A 19721-nucleotide genomic window follows, 5' to 3' on the forward strand; every position below is an offset into this window, starting at 1 on the left:
AAAAGATCAGAAATGAGTAGAGAAAGGTGGGTGACAGCAGAGAAACTGCGAAGTTCCTATTCACAACTTTCAGGTATTCAGGATGAGCTAGCTATGAATATTGATATGAATGATAAACCAACCAACAAAGAAGGCAATGATGTGATGGTTAAGATAAAGCTTACTTGATCAGCATAACTTACCCTCTAACCAAGTCCTGGGTCAGAAACTGTTAACTGTTGCTGTTGACAATACACCGCACTTACATTGTACAGGGAAGTACTAATTCTCAAGATGGCTATAAAAGGAACTATTACTATTTCCATTCTACAGATCATGAAATTAAGTCTTAGAGAAAGTAAGTGACTTCTTTCCATCTGACAGCTAATAAGTAGATAGCACAATATGAAACCAAGTGAGCTGACTCCAAAGTGTTTTAAAACACTCTGACCTACCAATTCATTCCTTCCATTTTTCTTTTAGAGATGTATTAAAGGTTTGCCTGGGTCACCAGAAAAGGTCCATTGATGCCCTGGCCCCATTCTTTACAGAACACAGAGAAGTCTGGCCTAAGAGCTATTTCTTTGTTTCTAAAATGGGGAAACTTCAAATCTCTTTTTTAAGGGGTAACAGCAAGAGAAAACAGCAAACAGGAGAAATAGTCAGTAGAGAGGCCTTCTCCCCCTCTAGAGATTTTTAACTGCAGTAGCCTCTTGCATCTTTACAAGGCTTTAAATAATTCTAACAACTTCGATGGCCACCCTCTGTGAGGCCTTTGGCTTGAGTCTCAGCTCTGCTACTAATACTCTAGTGGCCCTAAAAAAGGTATTATGACCCATTTCATTCTCTGGGGCTCAGGCTTGTCATCAGTAAAATAAGAACCCACCAAATGCAAAACTACAACAGCGAGCAATGATAGACCTAAAAGACTATGTCCTGACTCTTCACTCACCCAAGGAACCATGAATGAACCAGACACAACCCTGATGTCTGCAATGAAATTGACATAAAGACCCCAAGGATGATCTCTTCCAGCCCAGATATATGATTTTAGACTTTAGCAGCGGGGCCCACGGATGGAGACTTTGCTTCATGGATACAGTCAAACCCAACACCCCATGAGTGTCAGATAGGGAGGGTCACAAAAATCAACCTTAAGTTGATTTTTGCAATCAACCTTGCTTAGGACCTACTGGCCCCTTACGCCTCCAAGGCTTCCTACCCACTGGATTCAAAGCATGACCAATCAATCTTATATCTATTGACTGTCCTACTGTACTTTATATAACTTTATATAACTTGCAGTGAACTGAAGCCGGCTGGAATTCTAGAGTTTGGTCAGACGGATGCTGCCCACCTTGGAATCCTCACAGAAATGTAAGGCATATGTATGAAACTATTGCCAGAAGTAAAGAAATGTTCATTTAAAATGGCATTAGTCTTCCTCACCAGAACTTTGGGATGCATCTCAGATTCTTCCAGGTTCTAGAACTCCTCCCCTCACAAGACAGAAGAGGTAGAATACTTGCAGAGAGAGAACTTACTAGACATGGATCAGCTCAGTGACTGCTGTGATGTCCCTATACCTGTGATGACGATAAGTGGCAGTTAAAAGGCATAATCAAGAACTCCATCCCTCTGTGAAGGCATAGCCAGAAAGCAGACCTCAAAAACACACCCCTTCCCATTTCTCTATGGATATAACATGTGACATGAGCCACACATCAGACACTACCCAAAGGCTCCAACTTCCAGTCCAGGAACACCTGGGCCAACACAGGAGGTTCACTATGAAAAAAGAAGGCCTAGGAAGCAATAGAGAAGCAGATGATAAATGGACCACCTCGAAGTCCAAGATCTGAAAGAAAATAAAGGATACATTTCATTGCACCAGCCTTTTTGCAAGAGTCCAGGTAAAAATCATCCCTCCCACCTCCACCCACATCCCATTGCTTCTCAAATTCTCTTAATAGTATTAGGCTTTGAGACAATATGAATAACTTTGCACGAGGACAAACAACTACTCTGAATTATTAAGAATATCAACAAGCAAAATGAAAATGTTATTCTTGCCAATCCTTACACTCATGACTATATAATGGCTAAAAAGTTTACTCTTTCAGTTATACTCTATACACAAGAGGCTCAGCAATTAGAAACAGCTCGGCTGGTTGGAAAATGGATATACAGGGTGGGCCAAAAGCAGGTTTATAGTTGTGAGTATGCAAAGCACAGGGCTTATACCTGTATTACTATTTATTAATTATTGTATTATTTTCCACATGAATAATTATAAACCTACTTTTGTCCCACCCTGTAGTAAGGACACATTCACAGCTCTGACCCTCCTAAAGGCCGACTAACTGAAATCTTCCCATGACAACCAGCCATGGCTTAGCTACAACCAGCCATCTCACAAGAGGCCCAAACAGGAAAGGGTAACAAGGACACTAGCCCTTAAGGCATTCCCACCATGGAAAAACAGTAAGTAAGCTCTTCAACAGCAAGAACTTTTTCACATTAGAGACCCCAGCATCTTCCACTGGGCCTGGCACCTAGTAGGGCCTTGAGAAAATAAACTGAGGGTCAAATGCCTTGTTGATGACTGCAGACACCTGGGTGTGGGGGTGGGAGTGGGCAATAGCACAGTGCAACAGAAAGAGCTCTGGAGTCAGAACTGGGTTTAAAGCTTGTCTACAGCAGACTTAAATCACTTAACCTCACTGAGCCTCAGTTTCTTCATCTATAAAATGGGAATACCAACTCTCTTACAAGCCTGATGTGCAAACTGGATTAGATAAAATTTTATAGCAATAGGTGGATCTACTAGATAAAAAACAAGCCTTGATGACTGTATTAGAAAGAGAATATAAGACATGCATTTTCAGTGAGGGAAATATCAACCCCAAGGGGGTGAAAATTGATTGCTGGGGAAGAGAAATCTTAGATATTATAACAGTTTGGGGCCCTCCAAAGGGCCAAAGTACATAAACAGGTACACAATATATCGGTGGTATTAAAATTCAGTTGGTTTCAGGGGGGTGCCAATTAGGAAAAGTCTCAAAAAGTGATAAAGAACAAAAGTTTAAAAAACACGATGTACAATACAAAGGGCAGACTCAGTTCCCATAAGGACAGTCATTAATTTGCATAAGTCACAGGTAGGATCAATTTGTACTGATCAATTTGTACTGATTTGCCCCAGACTTTGCACTAAAGTCCCACATCTGGGAAATCCCTCAGTCCTGGGAAAACTAGGATGATTGTTCACCTTCCTTAGAGGAGAGATCAATACAGGCATTAAAATTTCACAAATGAGGTAACTCCAAGAAACATGACAGATGTCATGAAGGATTTATAGCATTTCAGCAGCATTCCTGAGCCAAGACTGAAATATGCCATTTGCCCAGCACTAGGATCAGGCATTGGCATGAAATTTGTACTCATTCACTGACTATACCACTTTGTTATTGTTATGGGCTGCTTGTGTCCACCCCCAAATATATATGTTGAAGCTCTAATTCCTAGCATGATAGTATTTGGAGGTGGGCCTTTGGGAGGTGATTAGGGTTAGATTAGGTCATGTGGGTGAAGTGAAGCCCAATGATGGGATTAGTGCCCTTATAGACAGATGACCAGACAGGAGTTCACTCCACTCTGAGCCACGTGATGGTACAGCAGGAAGACAGCTGTGAAACAAGAGGAAGGGCCCTCATCAAACTCACCATGCCAGCCTCCAGAACTATAAGAAATAAATGTTTGTTGTTTAAGCTACCTACTGTATGGTATTCTGTTATAGCAGCCCACAACTTACTAAGACACTTCTCAATGCTTCAAACACCAAAGCCAAGGGCACTATTAAGAGAATGAGGACAAGACCATCAAGGGTAATATATATCCAAAAAGCCACCAAGTATCTGAAAGATCTCACTTTACAGAAGTAATGCTGGCCATTCCATCACTACAATGGTAGAGTTGGTAGGCATGTCCAGGCTAAACAGTGGGGCTGGATACAGGGTCAGTGGCCCAAAAAGAGTGCTAAATTTCTGCTCCACATGCTTAAGAATGCAGAGAGCAATGCTGAACTTAAGGGTTTAGATGCAGACTCTCTGGTTATTGAGCACACCCAGGTAAACAAAGCTCCCCAAATGGAGCACAGAACTTACAGAGCTCATGAATGGATTAACCCAAATATCAATTCTCCCTGCCACACTGTGATGACGATCCTTACTGAAAAACAGCACATTATTCCTAAACCAGAAAAGTTTGCACACAAGAAAAAGATATCCCAGGCAAAACTGAAGAAACAAAAAACTTATGGCCCAGGAATAAATTCAGCACAAAATAAATGCTCATAAAAGCAAAATGCAGGAGAGAGAGAGAGGATAGGAGCAGATATGACAGGCCATCACAACCACACCCTTGTCAATGAGCTGCCTCAGGGAATCTGAAAAAACCTCAAGTCTGGGCTGAACATAATTAGTTATATTGCTATTGAATTCTCAGTCTCGAAGGTAGAAAATTGCACAAGTGAGGACACCAGGCGTAAACCCTTAACAAACCACAAAAATTCTGGGAGATTCCTCTCGTGTGTCCTGAGCAGCCTGAATCTTTTAGAGGTGTTTGTCCCAAAGGCAAACTCAATTGTTGTTGATGCTGGGAATCAGAGGCTACCCTAAGCCCCACCTGAATAGTAACAGGCTTTTCTCCTCCCCTACTCAGCAGTGAAAGTGAATAAAAGGGCAGAATATTCCCTTACACCACATATAATTAAAGTAAGCAGCTCTGTGTTGTGGAAGACTAAGGCAGCTTAAAGCCAACTCAGAAAAACATAAAGTATTCATCCTCATTCACTCAGAAAGAAAAAGATTAGCTCCGCAAGGACACATCTTCAAATTGACACATGAAATCCGGGAGTTAGAGAAGCCTACGCTACAGAGCATGATCTAAGCACCATCTGAGGCCCCAGAAAAAAATCCCCAGAAATACACAACCAAAGGGATGGCACTCTAAAAATGTTGAGATTAGCCGTTCTGAAAAGAGGCTTACTCCAATACACTGGCAGACAGCCTCTGCAGCAAAGCTTCACTTAAAAAAAAAGATAGAATGTAATGGAGAAAAAAAACAAGAGGCAAGATGAGAAGAGCATGAATCCACAAACAAAATGAACAGAATTCAAAGGCATCATCTATTTGGAAAAAGATGCAACTTGCTTTCAGAGATTGTCCTTTTTTAATATTCTCATTAATAGCAAATCTTCATTCTTTGATGGTAAAAACAGATATTGCATTCCTATGTCCCAAGAGTTGTCATGTGTATGTATTACCTCCTTTAACCACTCCTCAAAGTATTTTTAAAAGATTTTATGTATTTATTTTTAGAGAGAGGGGAAGGGAGAGAGAAATAGAGGGAGAGGAACATTGGCCCATAACCCAGGCATGCGTCCTTACTGGGAAACAAACCCACAACCTTCTGGTTTGCAAGCCCATGCTCCACTGAACCATACCAGCCAGGGCCAAAGTATCTTTTTTTAATTTGGGAGTATGTTTATTAAAGCTGGGGACTGTGAAACAAGAAGGGTCTAGCATAGAAGAAGCGAAAGGAGAGCCTAGGCAGGGCTGCTTTGACTGTCCAGGAACATTAAGGGGGGAAAAGTGAGCCAAGGCAAACCTGCTGTCTGCTCACTGGAGAAACAGAAAAAAGAGACAGGTTCAAAGGCTGGGTATGAACTGCTACTACCCATTGATCCCCTAGATGCAAGTCTGGTGGGGACCACTAGAGCAGTGATCCCCAGCCTTTTTGGCACCATTTTTATGCAGTGGAAAACCAAGCCTAAGAGATGAAATAACTTGTCCAAGATTATATGGATAATAAATTAGAGACTCAGAATCAAAACTCAAGTTTACCACACTCCCAAAAAGCATTATGTCCACTTCGAAAGAACTGTTAACTCATCTGTAGACAAGTCGGGTAACAAGGTTTATTAACCATGCCATTTGGAATTTTTTTAAAAATTTAATACAGTGTGGTGTCATGTATTAATGTCTCTGAAGACCATTTCAGAAGCAAATTTTCAAAACTGTTTAGAAAATGGCCATATCACATAAGTGACACCACCCTCAACCCCCACCACCCACACCTACACATATTACTCTAAGGAGAACACCACTTATTGAAGGGTTAAGTTCTGGCATGTTCATTTTAAAATCCATTTTGTTAACTTTTCAATTTCACTTAATTTTTTGGTGTCAATGAAACACACCAGGGCTCAAAACTGGCCTCTGCAGAGAAGTAATAGTTAGTCTTCAAAGACAGCAGAAAAGGGTAAAAAAAGCAGGAATCAGAATACAAGGTAACTTTTCGTTCCTGAGCTACCTCATCACTACTAACATATTCCCTATTTCTACCATCTGTAAAATGGGGCCACTCTTTTCTGTAGCCAATTTCATCAGAACAACACACAATAGCAGATTAAATTCACTAAATACCCAGAAGGTTAAAATAAATCTGATGTGACAATACCTTTCTTAAAAAGTAAGAGCCATGTTCTCAATTAAAACCACAAACCAAGTCTTGATCCATGTTACACAAACATCAATCCTGATATCCTCATGCCCTGGCTTCCAGTAAAATCCTAACCAATCCCCAAATCTGGCTATATTTTTATAAAAAAAGAAAAAAGCTTGGGTAGGGTGAGAACTAAAAAGACACAGATACAAAACATCTTTTACACTGTCAAAACAGTGTTTATAAATATATCATCTTCTCTTAGCAAACATGGAGGATTCATTTTCCTCCAGCCCTCATAGTCTAATATAATCCCCCTCCAAAGCATTTTGCAGTTTTGTTTGAGGTCAGAAAGCAAGCTGGGTTTCACTGAACCCAGGCATTGAAAAATATTAGAAAACTGATCTTACATATGCGTCCTCAATGTATTTTTTAAAGGCACCAAATGACCCTCCAGCTCTTCTAGTGCAAAGGGAAGCCCCCACTGGCCTCTCAAATGTTGGGCATTTCCTGACTCCTGGTTTTTCCCATCTTAAGTCATACGACAGGGGCTCATAGATGAAATAATTATCTCCTGTCTTCTGAAACAGAGAATCTCAAAGCCAGGATTTTGGGACCACTCAAATCAGAACCACCTGAGAATTGCAGGTGCGCAGGCTCCACTTTATCCAAAACACCTGAGTTGAGGCCCGGGCCACGCACAAACTCCAGTACGATTTGCCACACAACCCAAGTCTGTAACCCCCACTTTAAAGCAAGTCTTTCTCTACCAGGACAAAGAAAAACACAAGATAGGAGTGGAAATACCATGGGGGTAGGACATTTCCATATGGTGAAGAGACAGCAGAGGTCTCACCCAAGAACAAGTGTCAATGCTGGAGCCATCTGACAGAGGCACAAACTGAAACCGGGAGCCGGGAACAGGAAAGGAAACTGTAACAGATGCGGAGCCAAAAGGCCAGTCTCAGACCCCCACTGCGTCATCTCCTGACATTTAGGAAGGGTGACTAGAGACGTTATGAGTGGAAAGAGTAGGGAAAGCGGCCGTTGGGCTGAGAGGACAGATCTGCGGACACTACTGAGGAGCCCAGGGCCCACGTGGACGTCCCGCTTTGAAGACACTAGGGGTGGATGTGTGGGGACCCCAGCACAAGGCTGGGAGGGCTCAGGGGCCGCTGGCAGGAGGAAGCCTGGTTGGTGCCCTGAGCCCCCCCACCCAGCTCCAGGGCCGGGCGGCCCCCACCGCCCCTACCTTCGGCTTCCCGTCTGGCAGCCGAGGGGTAGACACAACCCCCACAATTCCAGGCGGCTGCAGTGGCAACCAGCTCCCGATGCGCAAACGCAGCAGCGACTATCTGAACCCGTGAGCGTCCTGGCTATTACGTCACTTGTCGACTCACCCAATTGCCACCTTCCAGAAAAGCAAGCGGTCGCCTCATTGCCCTAGTAGCACTACAACTGTTAGCCCCGCCTTTTCCGGTTTTTGTTACGTTCCACCTCTTAGTGTCTCTTTCCTCAAACTTCCTGGGACTTTTTTACCTGGATCCCTCCGCTGGACTGAGCGATGTTTAAAACAGATGGCAGCGGACGTGATTTTGCTAGACTTCGAGGTTTCTTCTCTGATTGCCTAAGAGCCTAATTTCTTTCTAGGGGAAAGATTCTCAGAAAGGAACTGGAAGGTGTGGAGAGTAAAATAAGTTAAGCTGTTGTGTCTTAGTTTGGGATAAAGCCAAGAGTCTGAAACAATAAATAGTCCTTTGAAAATTCATGCAGAATAGGCCACCTGCAAGTCACCTACTTTATATATGTGTGAATTGTGTGGCTTTTGGATAACGACCAAATATTTTAAAAATAAAAGTCACCTGCGCCTCTAATGTTTACTAACATTGAATAGGTGCCCTCTGCTTACAGTACATTGTATTTACTTATATAACTTTCTAAGATCAGGATTATCGTCCCCTTTTTATAGATAAGGTAGCTGAGGCTCAAAATGGTTAAAGGATTTATACAAGGTCAGACAGTCAGAAAGTGATGGAACTGTAAAGTCAAGCCAGATTTGGGTGCCTCCAAAGTCATGTTCTCTTCCCATGTTACTATTAAGCCTTGCCTCACCTTGCCTCACTTGGCCAAGCTTTTGAGGGGTACTCTCGAAATCCCTCAGAGTGCAGATAGTGGTATCTGGTCACTCAGGAGTGAAGAAAAGTATCATCCAAACAAGCAGTGACCTCCCCCAAATAGCAGGAATTCCCCAAGAGCAATCAAAATAAAAAAAAAAAAAAAGAAACGCCCTGTCACTGGCATTCCTTTCCCTTTTCTATGTTATTATGTGAGCTTCTAAAAGTCTATTTTCTTGATTATGTTTACTTAAACCAGGTGCAAAACTGACTTTGCAGCCAGTAAAACAAACCTTGATCAGTAGCCTAGGGAGGGAGAACAAGCCCCTGGGCAATAGTTGAGTGAGTAGTGCCAATTTTTTAGAAAGGTCTGGATGGGACACTTCCCTGGGCCTGGGTGGAAACATTCAGGAGATCAGTGAGAGTAGGAGCTGGACCCATGAATAATCCTAGCTTGCATCATTGCCTACTACCATAATAACAGATAAGAGCTCAAAAAATATCTATTGCATCAGTGATAAATTACAAAATGAATGTGTAAGTCCTGGCTGGTGTGGCTCAGTGGATTGAGTGCTGGCCTACAAACTGAAAAGTTGCCAGTTCAGTTCCCAATCAGGGCACATGACTGGGTTGTGGACCGTCGCAGTCAATGTTTCTCTCCATCTCCGTCTCCCTTCCTTCCCCTCTCTCTAAAAATAAATAAATAAAATATAAAATTTAGGTAACTACTTACAGCCAAGATGGAGGCATAAATAGACACACTGTGCTTCTCCCACAACCAAAAGCACAACAAATTTAAAAACAAAAAACAACCAGAACTGGCAGAAAACCAAACTGTATGGAAGTCCAACAACCAAGGAGTTGAAGAAAGATTCATCCAGACCAGTAGGAAGGGCAGAGACAGGCAGCTGGGTGGAGAAGACTTGAGGCAAGGCTGCAGCTTGAGGAGTGCAGCAGGCAAGGAAGTGGCTTGCAGACTGGATGGTCCCACATTCACATACATATAAACTGGGAAAAACAACTGGGGAGCAAGAACACAACCCAGGGTTCCAGTGCAGGGAAATAAAGCCTCAAAGCCTCTGACTGAAAAAACCTGTGGGGGTTGAGGCAGCAGCAGGAAAAACTCCCAGACTCACAGGAGAGTTTGCTGGAGAGACCCACAGGGTCCTAGAATGTACACAAGCCCACCCACCTGGGAATCAGCACCAGAAGGGCCCAATTTGATTATGGGAAGCTAGGGAAGTGACTAAAAACTGGCAGAGAGCATAGTAAGCAACAGTGATACCTCTTGGACCCCATATACAGCATCACAACACAGCAATGTGGGTTGCCCCACCCTGGTGAACACCTAAGGCTCTGCCCCTTACTACGTAACAGGCATGCTGAGACAAAAAACAAACAAACAAATGGCCCAAGTGAAAGAACAGATCAAAGCTTCAGAAACAATACAACTAAGTAATGAAGAGACAGCCAACCTATCAGATGCACAATTCAAAACACTGGTGATCAGGATGCTCCAGGAACTCACTGAGCACTTCAACAGCATAAAAAAGACCCAGGCAGCAATGAAGGTTGCATTATGTGAAACGAAGAAAAATCTACAGGGAACCAACAGGGACAGGAAGGAAACTGGGACTCAAATCAATGGTTTGGAGCAGAAGGAAGAAAGAAACATTCAACCAGAACAGAATGAAGAAACAAGAATTCCAAAAAATGAGGAAAGGCTTAGGAACCTCCAGGACATCTTTAAACATTCCCACATCTGAATCATAGGGGTGCCAGAAGGAATAGAGGAAGAGCAACAAGTGGAATACTTCTTTGAAAAAATAATGAACGAGAACTTCTCCAATCTGGCAAAGGAAATAGACTTCCAGGAAGTCCAGGAAGCTCAGAGAGTCCCAAAGAAGTTGGACCCAAGGAGGAACACACCAAGACACATCATGATTACATTAGCCAAGATTAAAGATAAGCAGAGAATCTTAAAAGCAACAAGAGAAAAGGAGACAGTTTCCTACAAAGGAGTTCCCATCACACTGTCAGCTGATTTCTCAAAAGAGACCTTACAGGCAAGAAGGGTCTGGAAAGAAGTATTCCAAGTCATGAAAGGCAAGGACCTACATCCAAGATGACTCTATCCAGCAAAGCTATCATTTATAATAGAAGGGCAGATAAAGTGCTTCCCAGATAAGGTCAAGTTAAAGGAGTTCATCATCACCCAGCCCTTATTATATGAAATGTTAAAGGGACTCATCTAAGAAAAAGAAGATCAAAACTGCAAACAGTAAAATGGCAACAAATTCACAGCTATTAACAACCAAACCTTAAAAAAAAATTAAAAAAAAAACTAAGCCAACAACTAGAACAGGAACAGAATCACAGAAATGGAGATCACATGGAGGGTTATCAGTGGGGGAGTGGGAGGAAGAGAGAGAAGGGAAAGGGTACAAAGAATAAGTAGCATAAATGGTAGGTAGAAAATAGACAGGGGGAGTTTAAGAATAGTATAGGAAATGTAGAAGCCAAAGAACTTATATGTATAACCCATGGACATGAACTAAAGGGGGGGAATGTGGGTGGGAGGTGGTGTGCAGGGTGGACTGGAATAAAGGGGGGAAATGAGACAACTGTAATAGCATAATCAATAACATATTTTTAAAATCTACAATTTTTAAAAAAACCAATTAGGCCCTGGCTGGCTTAGCTCAGTGGATTGAGCGCGGGCTGGGAACCAAAGTGTCCCAGGTTGATTCCCAGCCAGGGTACATTCCTGGGTTGAAGGCCATAACCCCCAGCAACCGCACATTGATGTTTCTCTCTCTCTCTCTCTATCTATCTATCTCTCTATCTCTATCTCCCTCCCTTCCCTCCCTCCCTAAAAATAAATAAATAAAATCTTAAAAAAAAAATTATAGCCCTGGCTGGCGTAGCTCAGTGGATTGAGCGCGGGCTGCGAATCAAAGTGTCGCAGGTTCGATTCCCAGTCAGGGCACATGCCTGGGTTGCAGGCCATAACCCCCAGCAACCGCACATTGATGTTTCTTTCTCTCTCTCTTTCTCCCTCCCTTTCCTCTCTGAAAATAAATAAAAATAAAATCTTTAAAAAAAAATTACAATCCAGCCAGACAAAAGTTATAAAGTGCTATACGAGTAAGATGCTTAAAAATAGAATAAGCTAAAATCTTGTGATAGAATGAATGAATAAATGTATGGGCCAAGAGAAGAGCCCAGCTAATCACAGAGCTCCCAGCACTCATGAACCCAGCTTACTTCTTGGGACAGATCTAACCAGCTCAAATGTGTGCGGAAGGGAAATTCTGTGTCCCCCAGTCTCCTAACCTTGAAAAGCCCTGATTGAGAACCTTCCCAGAACTAGCTCTGAGCTCAGTTCTCCTGAGCTGCTGAAACTAGTGTGTAGGGCCTAGCCTAAGCAGACAGCCTCTACTTTCATGGCTCCCCAGAAAGAAGGGCCACTGTAAAGGTGGGAAGTTTCAAGTCTACAGATCAGAGGGTAGGTGAGGATCATGGTAGTCTCTTCCCTTTGTTTCCTGGTATTACTCTTGGATTTGAGCAGAAATCAGTTTAAATTTTCCTTTTAAATAAATATATAAAAAAAAAACAGTTCTCCCTTGCACCTGTTGGAGATCTTCCAAGTCCCCTCTTCCACTCCCCTGAAGAGCAAAAGCTTAGAAGGGTAGAGAGCCTAAGGATTTACCTTCAACCTGGCCACCATCAATCAGAGGAAACCACGGCACCTGGCTAGGCAGAGCATTAGATGATCAATCTCGCCTTTCTCAACAAGCAAAATGTGTTGAGTAGATCGTTTCTCCTCTAATCAGCCTTTCTCAATTAATCTCCCACAAGCCTGATACCCAGTTGTGTGAAAGCATTCCTGGCATCAAGAATTGGCTCCCTGCTTTCTCCGGATAAGCCTAGAATGTAGAGTGTGGGGAGCAGGGTTCCTAGCTCACTCGCTCTCACTACCATTTGTCCTACATTCTCCTCTCTGCTTCTACATCTCTGTTTCCCACCAGCTTTCACCATACACTTTAAATCCTGCCGTCAGGAATCCCGTCTGGACTCCAGACATTTTGTTCACTCAAAAACGAGTACCAAGTCACAAGTCGCTGTGGGGACTCAGGTGTGAAACAGCTCCACTAGGTTCTTACCCTCAAAGAGCTCAGGGTCTGATGAGAGACACAGAAATGTAAATAAACCAGATCAAAACAGCCCAGCAAGGGCCATAAAACAAAAATATTAGCAAAGAGCAATAAGAATAAGCCTACTCAGTTCACATTGCTGTCTCCCTTATGTGAGTAAAATTCACATTCATCATCTTATTTGCTCCAGACAGCCCTGTGAGGTAGATGATTGTATCCCCATTTTACAGATCAAATGAAAACTCTTCTCTCTGAACTCTGAAGAGCTGTACTGTCCCCTACAGTAGCCAATAGCTGTATGTAGCATATTGATTTAAATTCATTAAAATTAAATAAAATTTAAAAATCAGTTTTTCTGTCACACTACCCACAGTTAAAGTGCACAACAGCCACATGCGACTAATTTCTACCACAGTGGATGGTCACATTATAGAACATTTCTGTCATTGTAGAAAACTCTATTGGACAACAGTGCTTTAGAGGCCCTGAGAGGCAGTACAAGGGCAGGAGTATGAAGCCAGAACTCTCAGTGTTCCCAGAAAAGTTAAGTCAAGCTGCCAATGAAAAAAGCAGGAAGCTCAGGGACACTGCAGAGGAGACCAAGAGGAACTCATTATCTGAATCAGAGTCCTCCACTTTCTGGGTTGCACTCAAAGGTTGGGTTGTAGCAGCCAAGACAGCACAGAGACCAGATGATCACTATCCTGGAACCTGGGCACACCTGAGCCTGTATCAGCAACTTCCTCTGTGGCAGTCAGGAATTCTATGTCTCTGCACCCTAGGAGACTTCACACCCCCCAATGACTGTGCTTTGCTCTGTTTCTGGATCATTTTGGAAGGCCTCACCTGCAGAAAAGGAAAAAAGAGTAAGATTTTATTTATTTATTTATTTATTTTTAGAGAGAGGGGAAGGAAGGGAGAAAGGGAAAGAAACATCAATGTGTGGTTGCCTCTCACACACCCCCTCCTGGGGACCTGGCCCACAACCCATGTGCTCTGACTGGGAATTGTACCAGCAACCCTTTGGTTCACAGACCCGCACTCAGTCCACTGAGCCACACCAGCCAAGGGAGGAAAATTTTTTTAAAACAGTGTTTCTAGCCCCTGTGAAAGGTTTGTAAGACCTCCAAGTGGCAGCCTCCCACCTTCTGGAAGGTCTTGGCAGCTCCAGGGAGCTTTGACCAGAAAAAGTAAAATGCAAGCTGCATTTGCTTTCAGCTAAATAGGCCTCTCTGGTTCACAGGGAAAACACTCAAAGGAAGAGACCTAGAAGACAGACAAGATTTCAAAATGTTCTCACCAGACAGCTACCATTGAGGCCAAAGCAAACCCCTGAGAACCATGATTCTCTCTCCAGAAACACCTTCAACTACACACCTACTCATGTGCACAGACATCGACACAAATGCACTGCTTACAGGCACCTATGAAGACACTGAATCATAGGAAAACACACACAGTTAGGACAGACACAGCAACAGCCCTGTTCTGGTTATCCACTGCCACACAATAAGCACCCCCCAAACAACAATCATTTATTTAGCAGTTTGAGCAGAGCTTGGCTGGGGAGAATCAACTGTGTTCCATGTACTGCCAGCTGGGTTAACTCAACTAAGGCAAGATGCTTACTAGCATGACTGGCAATTGATGCTGGCTGTTGGTTGGGACCTGAGCTGGTATAGTCCGCCAGGGCATTGACAAGTGGCCTCTTCCATTAGCTGCTTGGCCTCCTCACAACTCAGTGGCTGGTTTTCAGGAATGAGCATCCCAAGAGAACAATATGTAAAAGTGCATGGTATATTTTTTAAGATTTTATTTATTTATTTTCAGAGAGAGGGGAAGGAGAGGAGGAAGAGAAGGACAGAAACATCAATATGAGAGAGAAACATCAATTGGATGCCTCCAGCAGGCACAACTGAGGATGGAACCCACAACCCAGGCATGTGCCCTGACCAGAAATCAAACTGGTGACCTTTTATCTTGTGGATGACACCAAACCAACTGAGCCACACTGGTCAGGGGAAAGTGCATGGTATTTTTATGACCTAGCCTCAGAAATCACATGCTCTATTAGTTGATGGAGTCACAAAGGTCTGTTTGTATTTAAAGAGAAGGAACCAAGCCCACCTCTTGACAGGAGGAATGTCAGTGTCATATTGTAAAAAGAACATGTGGGATGAAATATTATGGCAGCCACTTCTGGAAAATACAGTTGGCCACAAGCCCCACACCCTCATACAAACACCCACACTCATGCACATAACTTACATGTCCAGGCTCATACACCCAGTGCACAGACATGTTTAGAAGTGTAGATAAATTAAAACATCTTGCATTCGTATACATACACACTGCCACACAGTGATATGTATATTGCCACAGATATATTACTTACATAATGATACAATTAGGCACATCTAGTGAAATATGCAAACATATACATATAGAGTAGCCTTGAAAACCAGTCAGAGATCATAAGGAAACCAGGCCGGGGACAGATAAAATATAACCTAGATATCAACTGTCCCCTTGCCCTGCTCCATTTCCCCATCAAGAACCCATACCTGAAAAAGCATCAGTGTGAAATGCCATATTTACTGAAGGTATCATAGTGGTGATGGAGAAGAATGTGAAAACCATACATCCCACAGCAGCAACTTGAAAAGCTATTTGAGCAGTCCTTTCCTCCCAAGTTCTTGTCTAACCTATCCCACCACCACGGATCATTTTTTATGTCGTTTCTTTCTTTTGCACAGCACCTAGCCAGCCAGTTCACATCACCTCTTCCTGGCCTTTTTCCCCTCATGCTTCCAAATTCCTCACCCCTTGATCAACAGAGCAGTTCACATTTGCCCAGACCTGGTATAAAAACAGACAGGCAGGAGCTAGAACTGAAACCCCCGTGACCTGTCTGAAGACAGACTACTCTCTTGTCTCTCCTCCTGGACCATTTGTTCTCTCACTCTTGTCATGTGCATCACACCAACATATAATTGGCTAAGACAGTTTAAGTCCACATACCAAACTGGGGTGAGCCAGAATGGCTCGAACTGCAATCTCCACTCCCACATACACACCTGGAAGAGCCCTAAGAAACAGGACACTGCAGGCTGTTGTAGGACAGTCTCCATAGGCTCTCTCCCTAGTCTAATCTGTGTTTACCCCTACACAAGAGTCAAGGCTGCCTCTCCCAGCAGGGAGCTGCAGAAGGGATGGTGTCTGTGACAAGGGAATCCTGGACATGGTTGGTACAGAGACTGATTATGCCAGCACAGTCCTGGGTGAGAAAGCCAATAGAGAGAACCCTTCTCTCCTCTGATACTGTCATTAATAAAGGTTCCCAAGCACCAAAGCTTTGGAAAGTCAATTGTGGAGAATAAGGTCTTGCCATATGATGTGTCTCAAGACATTAGATCATCGAATCTAATGTCACTGTCAGCAGAGATCCTGAATAGGGCATTGTGGAGCAGTTTAAGAGCAGACTTTGGGATTGGACAGACCTAGGTTCAAGTCTTGACTGCCCCTCACTACTAAGCAAGTTGCTTAAGGCTAACCAACTTTGGAGGGGTATTTCCTTATCTCTGTAATAGAGATTAAATGAGATGATGTGTATAAAGCTTTCAGCCCAGTGCCTGGCCCAGTGAGTGCTAAATAGTTCTAGCTACTAGTACTATTCTTTTCCCTGCCTGTTGACTATATGTAAATTGTGCTGGAGGCTGGGCAAAGTTAAATCACACACAGATGCACACACTTACAAACTCACACAGGGGATCCCACTTTATATCTCTACATCCTAAGTATCCCACTCCTAGACCTACACACATCACACACACATTATATATCATGCCCAGGCTATATAGGAGCTTTTGTGGAAAGGTTGGAAAAAGAAGTATTACTCAGGCAAACAAATCATCCTTCCAGTCAAAAATGAGACACACAGGAAATGAAAGGTATGAAGTGTCTCTGGGACAGAGGATTTCAGGGAGGCTCTTCTGGGGAAAGGAAAACTATATTCTCTGAGCTGTGTGAGGGTGAAAAATTCTATGTAGTTTTTCTCAGCAGCATCTTTATTACTCCATATGTTGGAGCCTGCAATAGGCCCACTCAGGCGACAAGGGGCTGGTCACATGCAACTTATCATTCTTATTTATTTAGCTAGTGTGGCTACCCATTTCCCCACAGCCTCTGCAGAGATGCCCAGGGTGGGAGGCACTGGCACCAAGATCATTACGGAATTATGAAATCCATCAAATCATCATTAGAACCACTGTGGGGAAATAAATCTTCCCTGGCTGAAACCGAGTTGCATAACCATAGGAACCCTGCTTCATTCTCCTAATGTCTGTTCCTCAGGAGCTGGCAGGGGTAAGATTTGGAGAATGGGGTAAAAGTTGAGGGATCTTTCTCCATGGCAGGGATCTAGAGGCTTTGGCCTTATCCACACCCCACCCAGGGGAAAAAATGACAACAACCCAATATTAAACAGAGCTGTGCAGTTTATAATGCTCTCTCATACTCATCATATGATTTAATTCTCACAGAAATCCTGTGGGATGCAGGTTTTATTGCACCTCATTAGCCAAAAAGGAAACTGAAGTTCAAATACTCTGAGAGATGCCCCACAGTGTTGGGCCCCTGGTAGTCCCAAAATAGAGCAGGTAGAACAAAGTGCTCCTAAGGGGCCAAGTAGAACTTTAGCTCCAAATCTAATATTTTCATATTACAAATAAGTCAGATTCTACCTACCAGAGTGTGTCCATTAGTTAACAAATTTATTGAGTTCATATGCTAGATGCTGTGCTAAGAGCTGGGGATGTAGTGATGAGTGAGTGACTTAGCTTTACCCAACAGAGTACAGAAGAAGTGAAGCTATCCAGTTATAAGACTAGTCTTTGAGAATTTCCATTTCGGTCTTTTAGAGTCCTGAACCACTCTTTAATAAGTCTAACCACCCTGAGGGAAGGACAGTGTAGAAAGAAAGAGAGGCCCAGGTGAGCCCAGCCTTTCAGCTATTTTACCAAAGTACCAGACATTAAGTGAAGTCTTTCTGGACCCTCCAGACCAGACCAGCCTCCAGCCAAGTGCCACTGAGAGGTCTCAGTCAATAACACATGGAGCAGAAGGGTCATTCAGCCAAATTCTTCCCAAATGCCTAATGCACAAAATTATGAGATGTAACAAGATATTTGTTGTTGTTTTAATCCAGGGGTTGGCAAACTTTTTCTATAAAGGGCCAGATGAGAAATATTGTAAATTTTGTAGGCCATGTCATGTATTATTCTTGTTTGTGTTTTTTTTAACATGCCCTTTAAAATGTTTTTAAAATTCTTAGTTTTCCAGTTATACTAACACAGGCTGTGAGCTGGATCTGTACATGGGCCCTACTCTGCCAGCCTCTGTTTTAAGCCATTATGGTTTGGGTAGTTTGTTACCTACCAATAGCTAACCAGAACAGCCCTTCCTTCATGAAACTAGTGGACTGCAAGTAAGACAAACGTAAAACCAAAAATAATAATAATTAATCAAATCACTACACATACCCCAGGTACCATGGCACTTAACATGACTGAGGGCTTCAGGAAAGGACCCCTCAAAAAGGAAACTTTTAGGCTGAGACTAGAAGTTTGCTGGTGAAAAGAAGCAGGGAAGAGCATAGTGGCCCAGCCTTTTTGGCTCAATGTGGGACTTCTGAAGAGCAATGCTAGTTCCATAGCTCTCTTTTGGATTGGCCAAGAGCCTATATCACAATTTGACTTCTTCCTCTGCCCAATATTCTGTTTCTGTCTCCTTCATTTCATAGATGTTGTTCCCTAATAAACATCTTGAACCCTAAACTCTGTCTCAGTGCCAGCCTCTGGAAAACTCAATCCATGACACTTGCCAAAAGGGAATTTAGTGACTCATGTAATTGGATAGTCCACAGGGAGAATTCTGAGTTTGAAGCAGAGGTAGATTTAGAGCTCTAACTCAGGTGACCAAAATGTGACACAGGACTTTCAATGCTAAAACCAGGAAAGTCCCATGCAAACTGGGATCATTAGTCACTCTTACTGCAATGTATAACCAGGTCTTGATATTGCTTCATTTCCTGGGTCTACTTTCAGCTGATTTGGATGATTCAATCTCAGTCTCTATACATAGCAAAATAGGTCAGCGGCTTAAGACCCCATGTTCTCTCAAGTTGGAGTCTTACAAGGGAACTAGTTTGCTCCTTTCATGGCTCCAAAGAATTAGGTTGAGTCTTATTGGCTCTCACTGGCCTGCTTGGGTCATGTGACCATTTTTTTAGGTTAGTTTAAATTCACTTACTATAAAATTCATCCTTTTAAATTATGCAATTCAGTGGGTTTCAGTATATTCACAATGTTTTACAAATATCACCGCTATCTAACTACAAAATATTTTCATCACTTCAAAGAAAAACCTCATACCCATTAGCATACCCCTACCTCTAATTTCTGGCAACCACTAACATGCTTTCTGCTTCTATAGATTTGCCTGTTCTGGATATTTCATACAAATGAAATCATATAACATAGGACCTTTTGTGTTTGTCTTCCTTCACTTAGCATAATGTTTTCAGTTGTAGAATGAATCAGTACTTACTTTTTATGGCTAAATAATATTCCCATTATGTGGTTACATTAACATTTTGTTTATCCACTCATCAGATTAGACATTTGCATTGCTTCTATTTTTTGACCATTATGAATAATGCTCCTGTAAACATTCATGTACAGGTTTTTATTTGAACACCTGTTTTTAATTCTCTTCAGTATATGTACCTAGGAGTAGAATTGTTGGGTTATATGGTAACTCTATGTATGTCCCTATTTTTGAATCAACCAGTATGGCCTGGAGGTTGGAAGGGTCTGGTTGGCTTAAATCTAAGTCACACATTCTACTCCTGGTGCTGAGGGTGGAGTGAGTTTCATTAGAATCACATGGACTGAGGAGAAAACAA

General features: G+C 42.7%; 1 protein-coding gene and 1 pseudogene across 2 annotated transcripts in view; one reads left to right on the forward strand and one right to left on the reverse strand.

Annotated features, from left to right (window-relative positions):
- SIL1 (SIL1 nucleotide exchange factor) overlaps window positions 1–7859 on the reverse strand; it is a 226711-nt gene extending 218852 nt beyond the window's left edge. The window contains exon 1 of one of the 2 annotated variants that reach the window (XM_028527812.2): window positions 7739–7859. The gene's annotated coding sequence lies outside the window, so the exon portion shown is untranslated. The remainder of the gene's footprint in view (window positions 1–7738) is intronic. The other variant, XM_036014686.1, reaches the window with a different exon arrangement.
- Window positions 2272–4883, forward strand: LOC118498030 (annotated as a pseudogene).
- Window positions 7860–19721: the final 11862 nt, after the last annotated feature.

This window comes from Phyllostomus discolor, chromosome 13, assembly GCF_004126475.2.
Source record: "Phyllostomus discolor isolate MPI-MPIP mPhyDis1 chromosome 13, mPhyDis1.pri.v3, whole genome shotgun sequence".
In the NCBI taxonomy this organism is placed as follows: Eukaryota; Metazoa; Chordata; class Mammalia; order Chiroptera; family Phyllostomidae; genus Phyllostomus; species Phyllostomus discolor.